Source organism: Citrus sinensis, chromosome 3 (genome assembly GCF_022201045.2).
Source record: "Citrus sinensis cultivar Valencia sweet orange chromosome 3, DVS_A1.0, whole genome shotgun sequence".
NCBI classification, from domain to species: Eukaryota; Viridiplantae; Streptophyta; class Magnoliopsida; order Sapindales; family Rutaceae; genus Citrus; species Citrus sinensis.
The window spans coordinates 13603425-13617593 of NC_068558.1; the positions used below are offsets into that span (position 1 = coordinate 13603425).

Genomic DNA, 14169 nt, shown 5'->3' on the forward strand with positions numbered 1-14169 from the left:
CAACATGGATGATCTATAGGATATAAGGAACTTGAACCCTCAAGGAGAAATAGAATTAGTAAATCACAAGGAGGTCAAAATGGTCAGAACGGGCAAAATATGCATGGGCAACCAGGGAACAACAATATTATCTACATGACAAATGATAAAGATAGAGCCATTATAGATTATGCAGTGTTGACCCCTCAAGCCACAAATCCTAGAATAGTTAGAATGAAGTGCAAGCTACTAATTTCGAGCTTAAATCAATGATATTTCATATGTTTTAAACAATGGGGCAATTCACTAGACTGCCATCAGAAGGTCCTTATCTTTACCTTAAACTTTTTTTTGAAAGTAAGTGATGCTTTCAAGATTGTTGGAGCATCACAAAAAGCATTGAGACTCAAACTTTTTCCATATTCTCTAAGGAATTGAGTAAGAGCATTGTTGAACTCTCTACTGGCTGACTTCATTACTACATGGAATGACTTGGTTGACAAATTTTTAATGAAGTACTTCCCACTTACCAAGAATACAAAATTGATAAATCAGATCACATATTTCCATCAACTTAAAGATAAAAGCTTGTATGTTGCATGAGAAATATTCAAGGAGTTACTTAGGAGGTGTCCTCATCACTGTATTCCTTGTTGTATATTGCTCAGTGTGCCCCCCTTTCGTCAAGTGCCTCGCTAACAATAAGGCTTGTTATCTATGTCTTACAATGAGGCTTATGAAATTTTAGAAATGATAACTAATAACAATTATGATTGGCCATCGACCAAATAAACTATAACAAGAAGAACAACATGAATTCATAATGTAGATGCCTTGACAACATTATCAGCCTAAGTAACCTCGTTAACAATTATGGTGAAGGTTATGACTACTGCTCCTGTAACTGTCAACCAAATTACTAAGGTATCTTGTGTTTATTACGGAGAAGGGCATTTGTTTGATAATTGTCCTAGAAATCTTACCTTAGTCAACTATGTAGTCAACTTCAACAGATATAACCAGAATAATCCTTACTTAAACACTTACAACCCTAGATGGAGAAAACGCCTAAACTTCTCATGGATCTATCAGAATCAACATGTTGTGGTACCTAGTGGACAAAACATGCCTGCTCAACCACCTGGATTTCACCAGCAAAATCAAGGGTAAAAAAGCACCAACAATGGTAAACTCAGTTGTCTTGAAGCATTGATTAAAGATTATATTGTAAAGAATGAAACGATTGTCCAAAGTCAAGTTGTATCATTAAAAAATTTAGAAAATCAGATTGGATAGCTTGCTACATCATTAAGCAATAGACCTCAGGGCAGTTTGCCCAGTGACATAGAGGATCCAAGAAGAGAATGAAAATATTATTGTAACATAAAAAAAACCTCAAGTTGAAAAGGAGCCACAACCTCCCAGTTTCTAGCACACTGGTGTGAGCAGCCAAGCTATAACATCTGCAGAAAATGATGATCCAGCAACTGTTGGTGAAGTTATTGCAATGCCAACCACATTAGTCCAGAACATGGCAAAAGAGAAGCAATCTATACAGTCTGCTACAACGTAGCAGTTTAGGCATCACCACTATTTCCTAAAGGATTCCATAAACGGAAACAAGACAAGCAATTCAATAAACTTTAGAACAAATTCCAAATTATGTGAAGTTCTTGAAGGATATTTTGGCAAGGAAAAGAAAGCTCAGAGAGTTTAAAACAATTGCTCTAACGCAAGAATGCAGTCATCTACTTCATAACAAGATACCTCAAAAGCTGAAGGATCCAGAAAGCTTTACAATTCCATGCTCTATGGGAACTAAAATATAATCATAAGACACTTTGTGATTTAAGGGCTATCATCAATCTCATGCCCCTATCAATGTTAAAGCAATTGGGAGTTAGAGAAGTTAGAGAAGTTAGACCAACAATAGTGACTTTACAACTTACTGACAGATCTCATGCCTATCTAGAAGATAAGATTGAAGAATTTTTGGTAAATATAGATAAATTTATTTTCCTAGTGGATTTCATAGTGTTGGACTTTAAGGTAGATAAAGAAGTAGCAATCATTTTAGGCAGACATTTCTTAGCCACAAGAAATACTCTAATTGATGTGGATAAAAGAGAATTGATTATGCGGGTTAATGATCAGCAAGTTACTTTCAATATGCTAGATGCCATGAAGAGTCTTGATGATGTTAAATCATGTAATTTTATCAGTGTTGTGGAGTTTGATTTTGCAAATGATTAAACAGTCACTGTAACAATAAAAAACTCAAGGCTATAACATTTGAAGAACTGGAAAATAAAGATCTTGAAACAATTGACAAGCATGGTTAGGATAGAAGCAACCCATAAGAACTGAAAAGCACTTTAAATCTCTAGATTTTTCAAATAGGGAAGTTTTATTTGATCTATTGAGTCACCTCCTGTTTTAGAATTAAAACTTTTACCTTCACATTTAAAGTATGTTTATCTTGGTGACAATGACACACTTCTTGTAATCATTTCATCTTGTTTGAATGTAGAACAAAAAAAGAGCTTATGGATGTATTGGGGAGATACAAAAAGGCCATTGGATGGACCATCACATATATCAAAGGAATTAGCCCCTCCATATGCATGCATAAGATTTTGCTGGAGGATTACTACAGCAACTCTATAGAGCAACAGAGAAGATTAAACCTCATCATGAAGGAAGTTGTGAAGAAAGAGATCATCAAGCGGCTTAATGCTAGAATCATTTATCCAATATCATATAGCTCATGGGTAAGCCCAGTACAATGTGTTCCAAAGAATGGTGGAGTAACAATTATAGCAAGTGAAATAATGAGTTCATTCCTACTAGAACAATAACTAGATGGAGAGTTTGCATGGATTATAGAATATTAAACAAAGCCACAATGAATGATTACTTTCCATTACTTTTCATAGATCAGATATTGGACAGACTTGGTAGAAAAGAGTACTACTATTTCTTGGACAGATATTCAAGCTCCAACTAGATTGCTATAGCACTAGAAGATAGGAGAAGACAACATGATGACTATAGCACTTGAGGTATTCATGGATGATTTTTTAGCTTTTAGAGAATCATATGATGACTATTTGCATAATCAAGAAAATGTGCTTAAGAGATGTGAAGAGACAAATTTAGTGTTGAATTTCGAAAAGTGTCATTTCATGGTACAAGAAAGGATAATATTAGGTCATAAGGTCTCTAGAAAGGGAATAGAGGTGGATAAGGCAAAACTAGAGGTGATTGATTAGTATTAAAAATTGTTTAATTATCAAGCGATAATATGTTATTTTATGCTTATATTATAATTTATATTTGTATTTATGTAATATATTATGAATTATTAATTATGTTTTAAATATATTTAATTTTGTGTATTTTTATGTGTTTATTAGGAAAATTATTAATTTCACGTACTTCGAGGCTCCAAACAGATAAACGGAGGTCAAATTTGGATTCCGGAGGTCCGAAAACCTTAAGATCAGTCAAGATCGGCTTAAAATTGGGCTTGTGTAAAAAAAGTTGATTTTTCCTGTTGACCGAGCACTGATTGGATGATGAAATGAGCTTACAATAGATATGAGTGAATGGGATAAATTGCAATCTTGACTAAATCTCAACCGTTCATGATTCAATGGCCATGATTGTGCCACGTGGTAATGGTTGGTGAAGCAAGTTGGAGGATCCGAATCTTTGTATTCGGGTCGACCCGATCCACCCATTAACCCGCCAAATCTCAACTGTTCTTTGGGCAAATCGGACGAGTCAAATGATGCCATGTGTGATGTTGACTTTTGAAGTTTGACCAGCCATTGGATCTTGATCTAAGGGTTGTGAGGAGCACATGCATGAAGCCTATGATGGACCGCAAAGCACTGGATTATGAATTTATTTTTCTATAAATAGGGCCTCATTTTTATGTTTTAATCATCTCTCTACAACTCTCTTCTTCTCAAATTCTCTCAATCTCCTTGTAATCTTGATTTCCAGGTGTGTTTTTAATATTTTATATAATTATTTTCATTAATAAAATTAGTTTTATTTTCAATTTTAGTTGTTTTTATTTCTTTTAATTATAAGTAATTCAATTTTACTACTTCTTTTTATTTTAATTATGCTTAACTAAATAATATTAGTTAGGGGAAGGTGAAACTCTTAAGAAATAAATATAATTTGATCAAATTCTATGTTTAATTTTATAAATTAAATTATTTTCTATTTAATTTTATAGATGTTTTATATTTTGAAAATTTGATTTATTGTAGACAAACAAATGAATTTGGCACAATAAATTCTTAAGATCTTAATATAAGGCATGGTAAAATGGTATTTTGACTTATTGTAGACAAATTAAATTTTGGCACAATAAATACTTAATCCATCATAAAATTAAAGGGAAAATAATAATAATTTGTATAATTAATCTTTTGGGTAATAAATCTAAAAAATTAGCAAAAAGAATTTATTAAGTTTTATTTACTTCTAAGAGTGGATCCATAACCCTAACTAGTTCAATTTCATAGTTTCATTTAAATTAAGTTGTTTGTATTTAAGTTTTAATTTTAATTTTTAGTTAAAATAAAATAAACTAATTAAATCTTTTCTCTGTGGATCGACCTCGGACTCACCGAGTTATAATACAACAAGACACTCTTATACTTGGGAGTTAAAATTTACTTTTAAGTTGTGTCAATGATCGATAAACTTTTACCACTTACTTCATTCAAGGGCATTAGGCGTTTTTTAGGACACGTTAAGTTCTATAGAAGATTTATTAAGGATTTTTCCAAAATATCCAACCCTTTATGCATGCTGTTGGAGCATGAAAAACCCTTTAGTTTTGATGAAAATTACTTAAAAGCCTTTGTTAAGATGAAGAGAGCACTTGTTATAGTACCAGTTATTGTAACACCCGATTAGAGTATGTCTTTTGAGTTGATATGCGATGCTAGTGACCACTTTGTTGGAGCAGTATTAGGGTAGAGGAAAGGCAAGATTTTTCACTCCATTTATTATGCCAACAAGACCTTAGCTAATGCACAACTCAACTATACTACCATTGAAAAGGAGTTGCTGGTTGTTTTGTATTTGGTAAATTAAGAGCTTATTTGGTTAACACCAAAGTGACTGTTTATACTGATCACTCAGCAATAAAGTATTTGATTTCAAACAAAGATGTCAAACTAACGTTGATTATATGGATTCTTTTACTATAAGAGTTTGACTTAGAGATCATAAATAGAAAAGGCACTAAGAATTAAGTAGCAGTTCATCTCTCAAGACTTGAAGCAGATGCAAGCACTTTGACTAAGCAGGACATCACAAAAACTTTTCCTAATGAGCAGTTATGATGATACAGCATGCACAAATACTGCATCAATCTAGATTTCCATAGTATGCAGATTTCTCTAATTACTTAGTAAGTGGATTACTACCACCTGATTTGAGCTGCCAGCAAAATAAGAGATTTCTCCATGATGTCAGAAGCTATCAGTGGGATGACCCTTACTTGTACAAGATTTATTTAGACCATGTGATCAGAAGATGTATTCATAATGAAAAAATTTCAAATATTATGCAGTCTTGTCATGCTACAGTATTTAGTGGACACTTTGGAGGACATAGAACAATATCAAAAGTTCTTCAATTAGGTTATTACAGGCCCTTTATCTTTAAAGATGATTATGAGTTTGTTAAATGTTGTGACAAGTTGCTAAAAAACAAGAAACATATCTCAAAAGCATGAAATACCACTAACCAACATCTTAAAAGTTGAACTTTTTGATGTATAGGGAATAGACTTTATAGGATCATTTCCACCTTCTTTTGGCAATTTATAAATCTTAGTTGTTGTAGACTATGTATCCAACTATATATCCAAGTGGGTAGAAGCTACAACATTGCGAACAAATGATGCTAAGGTAGTGGTGAAGTTTCTTTAGAAGAACATTTTCTCAAGATTTGGCACTCGTAAAGCAATTGTCAGTGATGAAGGAACCCAATTTTGCAATCGAATATTTACTGCAACGTTGGCTAAGTATGGGATCAAGTATAAAGTTGCTACAACATATTATCCACAAATAAGTGATTAGCTAGAAGTGTCCAAGAAGGAGATAAAAAAGATTCTAGAGAAAGTGGTGAATCCCAAAAGAATGACTAGTCCATTAAACTAAATGACTCCTTATAGGCTTACCGAACAACTTACAAAACCCCCACTACTTGGCATGCCTCCATACAGAATTGTTTACGGGAAAGTTTTCCATTTGTTATTAGAGTTGGAGTACAAAGCATATAGGGCAATAAAACAACTGATCGTATCTTGCAATAGAGCAGAGGAAGTTACAGCTTTGTGAGCTACAAGAATTACGGTTGTTCTCATATGAAAATGCAAGACTATACAAGAAAAGTACAAAACAATGGCATAACAAGCAAATCCAGCATAGGGAGTTTATTCCAGGCCACCAAGTCTTGCTTTACAACTCGTGATTAAAACTCTTCCCTATAAAATTAAAGTCTAAATGATCAAGACCCTTCAAACTCATTAAAGTTTAACCTTACAGAGCTGTTGAACTTTAAAATAAAAGGACATGTCATGAATTTAAGGTGAATGGACAATAAGTCAAACAGTACATTGGAGCTATTGTGAACAATCCAAGGGAGGAATTGTTCTTAAAGGATCCAGCTTGAGCAATCAAGGATGGTCAAGCTAAAGGACCTAAAATCAAGCACTATTAGGAGGCAACCTAACCTAATGAGGGAAGTTGTTTCAAAATTTTAAAGCACTAAACTTAGTTTTGAAAATTGTTTAATTTGTCTTTTTTTTATTTTAAAATGTGCATCTAATTTATTTATTCTCTTTTATTTTCTTGTGTTAAATTGGAGCAAGTAGAAGTTGACTAAAAAAAAGGTGGGCAGAGAAGCAGAAAGAACTTGCGGCAGTATCACATATAGCATGGTAGACAAAAAATGGTTTGCAAATAACAAAGGCATTACCCTTATTGCTGCAACAATGGATTGATTGTTACAGCAATGATTTTTACAGTTGCACTATCAGCCTTGGATTTTTACAGTTGGTGGATGACACATTTATGTCAGTAGATCATAATTTTTAATAAGAAAGATTATGCAATCCCTGATTTTCCATGACACATATATCTTCTTTTCCATTTAATTTTTTTTAAATTCAAAATTTTTCTACATTTATCATTTTAATTACCTCTCTCTCTCCACTTTCCTTTTGCTATAAATCAGGGTTTCACTTTCAACATTTCAAATTCAGTACTACTTTTTCTTTCCCCATCTGTAACTCCCAGCATCTTTACATTTTTTTTTCAAGTTTTTATCTTTTCAGCACAACAAAACTCAATTTAAATTGCTGCAGCAATGCCAAAAATTAAAGGACGTGCTGGTAGATTGAAGGATCCTGAGCATTTCTACAACTTTAAAGCCGAGGAAAAATATAAATAAATTATCGAGCTGAGGGAAATTTTGGAAGAAAAGGGCTTCTAATTTCCAAACAACCAACTGGGATGATAAACAATATCTATTCTGCTGCAGCACAGAGAGGATGGATCAAGTTATGTGCTCACCCCCCAAGACTCAGTCCTCCCAATCGTTAAAGCGTTCTATTCAAACATGTTACAGCAAGACCAACACAATATTTTTGCGAGGCAAGTTCAAGTACCTTTAGATTCTCGAGTTATCAATGTTTTTTATGACTTGCCTGCTGTTATTGATTGTAAGTATACCAAATTTATTTAGAACATGATTGTAAAGAAGTGAGGGGAGGTTTTTAAAGCCTTAACCATATAAGGCAGTAAATGGATGAATGAAGAGGGTAGGGTGGTTAATAGAATAGACTTGAATCCTATTGCTAAGGTTTGGGTGAAATTCTTGAAATCTAGACTGATGCCAACTATTGAGTGTTAAAAAGTGTATATTTATAAAGGAGAAAATCATCATTTTACACTCCAAGTCTCACTAACATCTCTACTTTTATGTAGTTAAGTCCCTTGTAATTTATTTATGTGTGTTTTATTATAATTATGTATTTTCTGTATTTCACGGGGCATCATGGTTATGTCACAATGAATAAGAGATTAGATAACAAAACGGACATCAATTTTGAACTTAGGATAGTCGAAAACCTTAGGAGGAGCATACGACACTGTTTACATTTATGGTATTGCTCATGATACTGTTCACAACACTATTTACATATACGGTATGATCATGTGGCACCGACCGATGATGTGGCAACATTCGATTGGACGAATGGTGTGGCATTGACTGCCTATGTGGCGTTGACTGATGATGTGTCGCGATCCTATTAGACTAAAATGATTATGTATAGTTGACCGATAACGTGGCAGTATGTCAGTGGATCAAAAAACATGCGTATGATACATGTATTACACGGAATGACAGCCCTGATGATGTGTTCTATCCAATCAGAACTTGTCACGTGGTGCAATCCTGAGCGTCCAAATTGTTTTAATCTGATGGCCATGATTTACTCATTGTATCTATAAAAAAGGGGGCTCCTCCTTAATTCGACATCCCTGAATTCATTTTTTAGCTCTATTTTCTGTAGTTCCTTCTCCATCTTGTATTTTCTACATATTTTAATAAATTTTTATTTTATCCTTAATTCAATTATGAATAGCTAATTTTCTTTCAAGTTTAGGTTGAAGGTGAAGTCTCAACATGTGCCATGAGCTTGATTTAGTAAATTTACTTTCTGTTTCCCTCTAATTTTTGTGGATTTTTTGACTTTTCATTGACATATAATAATAATCTTGTCTAGATACCGCATTGGTATAACCGGCTCCCTAGTACAAGGTTATTACTATTTGGCACAATAAGCCTTTAGCACCATATTTATTAGAGTGAGGTTCATAAGGAGTGGAAACCCCTTCATGATTTAATTGGCACTAATAAGGAATATTAAACCCATGGTGCATGTTGATGCATATCCAGATACCTAAGCGCTTCAATTTCAATAGATTTTACTCTAATTTATTCCCTCAATTCTAATTTAAATTTTAGGATAAGTCTAAATGACCTTCACCACAAATCCAACCATCCACTTAGAAAATTAACTCTACACGCAATTAAAATTCACCTTCTCGTGAGATCGACACTCGTCACCATTGATCTATTCTATAATAGATTCGTACACTTGTGAGTTCAATAAAATTTATACAACACTAACTATACACACAACCACAGTATCCCAAGATAGACTCATACGTCTCTGTGCTATAGTAAAGGGTCTAGCCATTGATGTTGGAAAGATCATTGAACAAGCAATTAGAGAGCGTGCAACAAATAAGCAATAGTCTACTACATTGCTATTTCCTTCACTTATCACAAGCATTTGTGAGGCCTCGGGGGTAAAATTTTTTGGCAAGTAATGAGAGAGTGAACAATGAAGGGGCTATCATAGCTAAGATAGTCAAAAGGATTGGTAGGAAATTTACTGCAGCAACCTCAGAATAACATGCTGCTGTTAAATCAAGGCAAGCTATAGGGATTGAGAAGATATTGTAAGAACTCAGTGAAAGCTTAAATGCATGTGTCCAAGCACAAAAAAAAAGAGAATAAGAGGTTTTAGACTTTTTACTACATTTTAAAGCACAAAAACATCAATTTGTAATATATATAAAGAGCAAACATACAGATTTCCCTAAGTCACTATTGCCGCACTTCAATTTCCAAAGAGCTGAAGAGACTACTCCAGTAGAAGAAAGTGAAGAAGTATTGACCAAAGAATAGTCAGTAGAAGAGCTGCAGCAAGAAAAAGAAGAAGCTAAAGATGAGGAAGAAGAAAAGGGAGCAGAAAGTGAGGAAGAAGAAGAATAAGAGGAAAAGGAATATAAACCTCTAATTATGACTGGAGGGAAACAAATGTTGATCTATAAGGAGTCCGAGACAGAGGAAAAATATAATGTTAATGCAGCCTTAAAGAAAGTTATCAGCAGAGCTACAAAGACAAAAGAATGAATGTGAAGTTTAAAGGAACCCATTACTACTGATCAACCAACAACAACAACTCCTTCACCAGACGCTCTAAAGAAAACTCCCACAAAATCTCCTGTCTCAACTCCAAGGGCACCCAGTAAGAGAAAATGGGCACACCTTCTAGAGGTGCTGCAGTATTGCGAGCACCAGAAGAACCAGAACCCAAGAAAACAAAGCCAACTTTACCCAATGTTACAGAAGCTGCTGGAACCCCTCCAACCAATCTAACCAAAAGCCAGAAGAAGAAACAATTAATTGCTGCACCACTAGGTTCACCAAAGGAGCATTTGAGAAATGGATCAAAGAAGTAGTGACCCTTTACAGCATATGCTTAGAATAGTTTCCAACAACAGAGGAGTATCCCTTGTTAGCCCACTTTAGCTTTGCAATTTCTAAATCTTTTCTTTTCTTTTGTTTATTTTATCATGTTTATTTTACATTTTTTTTAATTTTAAGTGTATGCATGTTTGTTTTTATTTATGTTGAATGCATGTAAGGACACAACACCTCTTAAGTTTAAGGGGCTGTGTTATGGTGTAATGTGTCTTTGAATGTATGTGTTTGTATTATGTGTGTAGCTCTGTTTGTCTAGCATTTGTATTTGATTAGAAAACCCAATGAGGATGAATTGAGTGATGAAATGTAAGACGAATGACTTCCAAGTAGAGACAGTTTATAGATGGGTGTTGGAATAATGTCTTAACACTTAGGCTTTGGTTGAGTTTTGTGAGTATGTTGTAATAAAACTAGGTAGAGCTAAGGTTTAACAATATCTCAAGTTTAGGGGAACCTGAAAAAATGTTTTAGAATTGTCACAAACTGTGGTAGATATGAAATAAAATTCTGCTCCAATGACTCAGTTGTTGAGTAACCAGGGCTGAATATGTACCCCAAATAAAAGGGGCTGTGTTATGGTGTAATGTGTCTATGAATGTATGTGTTTGTATTATGTGTGTAGCTCTATTTGTCTAGCATTTGTATTTGATTAGAAAACCCAATGAGGATGAATTGAGTGATGAAATGTAAGACGAATGACTTCCAAGTAGAGATAGTTTATAGATGGGCGTTGGAATTATGTCTTAACACTTAGGCTTTGGTTGAGTTTTGTGAGTATGCTGTAAAAAAACCAGGTAGAGCTAAGGTTTAACAATATCTCAAGTTTAGGGGAACCTGAAAAAATGTTTTAGAATTGTCACAAATTGTGGTAGATATGAAATAAAATTCTGCTCCAATGACTCAGTTGTTGAATGACCACGGCTGAATATGTACCCCAAATGCAGACTTGAGTAAAAAAGCAACAAGAGTTATGGGCATTACTGTAGCAACCCAAAAAACAAGATAGGTCCTCTGTCTAGGATATTGAGTATCCAGGTTTGTTCATGAGCCTCATGTTCAACCTTAAGTCAAAAGTGTCTAAAGATAAGACTATGTTATTGCATCTTAAATGTTTATACTGCAGTAACTCTGATTTGTACATTAGTTAAGTAATTGGGTGTCATCATTACAAGTGATAGGCACTCATATGAAAAATCAATGTTACACTTAAGGGTATGACTTGAGAAAAAAATGGAAAGAAAATAATAATTGTTGTAGCACAATTTGGAGCTATTTTTTACTCTTGTTCCCCCATAAATAGAATTGTCTTTTATTTTATCTTTGAGTTATATTTGATCTTGTGTGATGCTGCAGCAACTCTGGAACTTAATCAAAGTTCCACACACACACACTCTAGATAGAATAAGACCTAAGCTAGAACTGGAACTACTAATGGTGATTTTGCATATTTAAGAATGAAATCTGAGGACTGATGAATCCGACCAAGTTAGATGATAAAGTTAAGTTGTTTGTTGCATGATTGTATGAGTAAAGTGTTAGTATTATTGTCATTACTTGAGGACAAGTAATGGTTTAAGTTTGGGGGTGTGACAACTCTATGAAGTAAGAGTTAACATGGCATTTTTAGACTTAAACTAATATTACTTATGTGTTTTTATTGCATTTTTAATTACATCTTACATGAGCATTTTTTTATATTTATTTTTAATAAATTGGTTTTGTTTAGAGAACTTTATGCTCTGATTATGTGTGTGATTGTAGGTGTCAAAAAGCTCAAGTTTTATGGATGGCATGCAGCAGCAGCAAACTTATAGAAATGACAAAGAATTTATCTGCAGATGAACCAAAATAAGTTTAAATTAGAAAATATGTTATAGCCATTGCTACAACAATTCGAGAGCAACTGCAGACAAGATTACGCGTGTGTTAACTAACAAAGCAATGACGGGCGGCACAAAAAGATATGTGATCCGAGGTTTTCAAAAAAGAAACATGTGGCCACATACTTTTAGTTGCCCTAATTTCAAGATATAAAAAGAGCACACGTGAAAGAAGAAAAGGGAAAGCCGTCACTCAAGAAAAATAATAGAGAAAAAAAAAGAATAAGGGATAATTGAGGGCTGCAACAAGGGATTCCAGAAGAAAAAGAATAAGAGATTGCAAAGGCCTAGCGGAACTCAATTCCTCATCTTTATTTTCTTGTTTTCTTCACTCTATGGGAATGTATTTTATGGCATACATGAGTATTGTTACTATTTTATCTCATATCATGAACTAAACTTTGATGTAGTTGGGTATTAAACAAGCTTAATGGTTATTTGACTTATACATGTGTGTTGCTCAGAATATGTTGTAGCATTTTGTCTTGATTTTATTTATTGAAAATCCTTATTTTGGCTGACCACTCATTTAGTGGATACTAGTTAAGAAGGAGCCTAAAAAAAGTTTGACTTAGTGGAATAAATCAAGACAATACATGGTTTTAGGTTGAGTTTCCCAAGTTGAATTAATCTCGATTTGAATAGGGCGATGCTTAATCTAAGATGAGTGAAGAACTAGACATAAATATTTACCTTGTAGGACAATTGGAACATAGAACGTATAATGTTGTATCTAATATTAGCAAAACAACTAGTCACTGGTAGGTTGCATTTAGATATAAGATATCTGATATGCGACAGCTGAGGATGCATGAGGGATTCTACCCAGTGTTATAGTAAATGTTGTTGCAATAAAATATTAATGGAAAAATAGTCAATACCATTAAGTGAGTTTAAGCACTCAACTACTCATTTCCCTTTGATTATATTTTTGTGTTTGACTTGAGAATTTTTCTTTATTGCATTCTATTTATTACATTTTCAATTTAGTTAGGTTGATAATTTCATTCAGTATTTTAGTTTAATTAGGTTGAATTTGCATCATTAAGATTGTTGTAGCAAGTCATATAACATCAATCCCTGTGGAAACAATTTGAATATTCCTCATTATACTACTTATTGTGTACACTTGCATATTGACACCTAAAGCAATAAGCAACCAACAGGCACCCAGGATCTGCAACGATGCATAGAATTATTGATGAAATCATCATGGAGATCCATTAAAGAACTAGAAGATTCAATTGTCCAATGAGATTGTTTGTATTACTTGCTCACAAGAAAAATTTGTGGATACACATTCCCCTTCTGAGGTTGGTCATGAGTCTCCATCATTTCTATAAAGAATTTAGGGAGATATATGTGGACCAAAATCTATCTAAATAGTGGACTAGTTTGCTATTTTATGGTTTTGAATGATTCTCTTGTGTGATGGTCATATGTTGGTTTGTATTATGCAATGCAATATTACATTTGCATAATTGCATCATTTTACAATGCTGATATCTTGAACCCCTATCGGATAAACTTTTCACCGTATGTTTTGTAGATTTTCACTTTAATGACACAATTTTTCCATCACCAGGAAATAGAAAACCTCCTGAAGTAAGGCATGAATTGTCTTGGAAATTTTTTTTATTCATATTGTCTCAATTAGATCCATGTACTAGTTAATGTGAAAATGAAGTACGGAGGATAATATTTTTACAGTGCCGGATGCAGATTTTGGTAAAACTAAACAAGTCATTTATTCCAACTGCTAATACATTAACTCGAGTGATTGTTTTTGTTGAACAATTAAGTGTATGAGTAGCTAATGAATTATCTGTTATAGATTAGAAATGGCAGATCACTTGGTTGCAAAGACAATACTCCCCAGAACAGGAGAATGAAAAATCAAATCCTGTTGAAAATGAAGCTCAAGCTATGA

At 33.6% G+C, this 14169-nt stretch overlaps 1 non-coding gene across 1 annotated transcript; it reads right to left on the reverse strand.

The window, feature by feature from the left end:
• Positions 1–519: 519 nt before the first annotated feature.
• Positions 520–626, reverse strand: LOC127901546 (small nucleolar RNA R71). Its single transcript, XR_008053786.1, has one exon. It is a non-coding gene; the product is annotated as a small nucleolar RNA R71 (small nucleolar RNA).
• Positions 627–14169: the final 13543 nt, after the last annotated feature.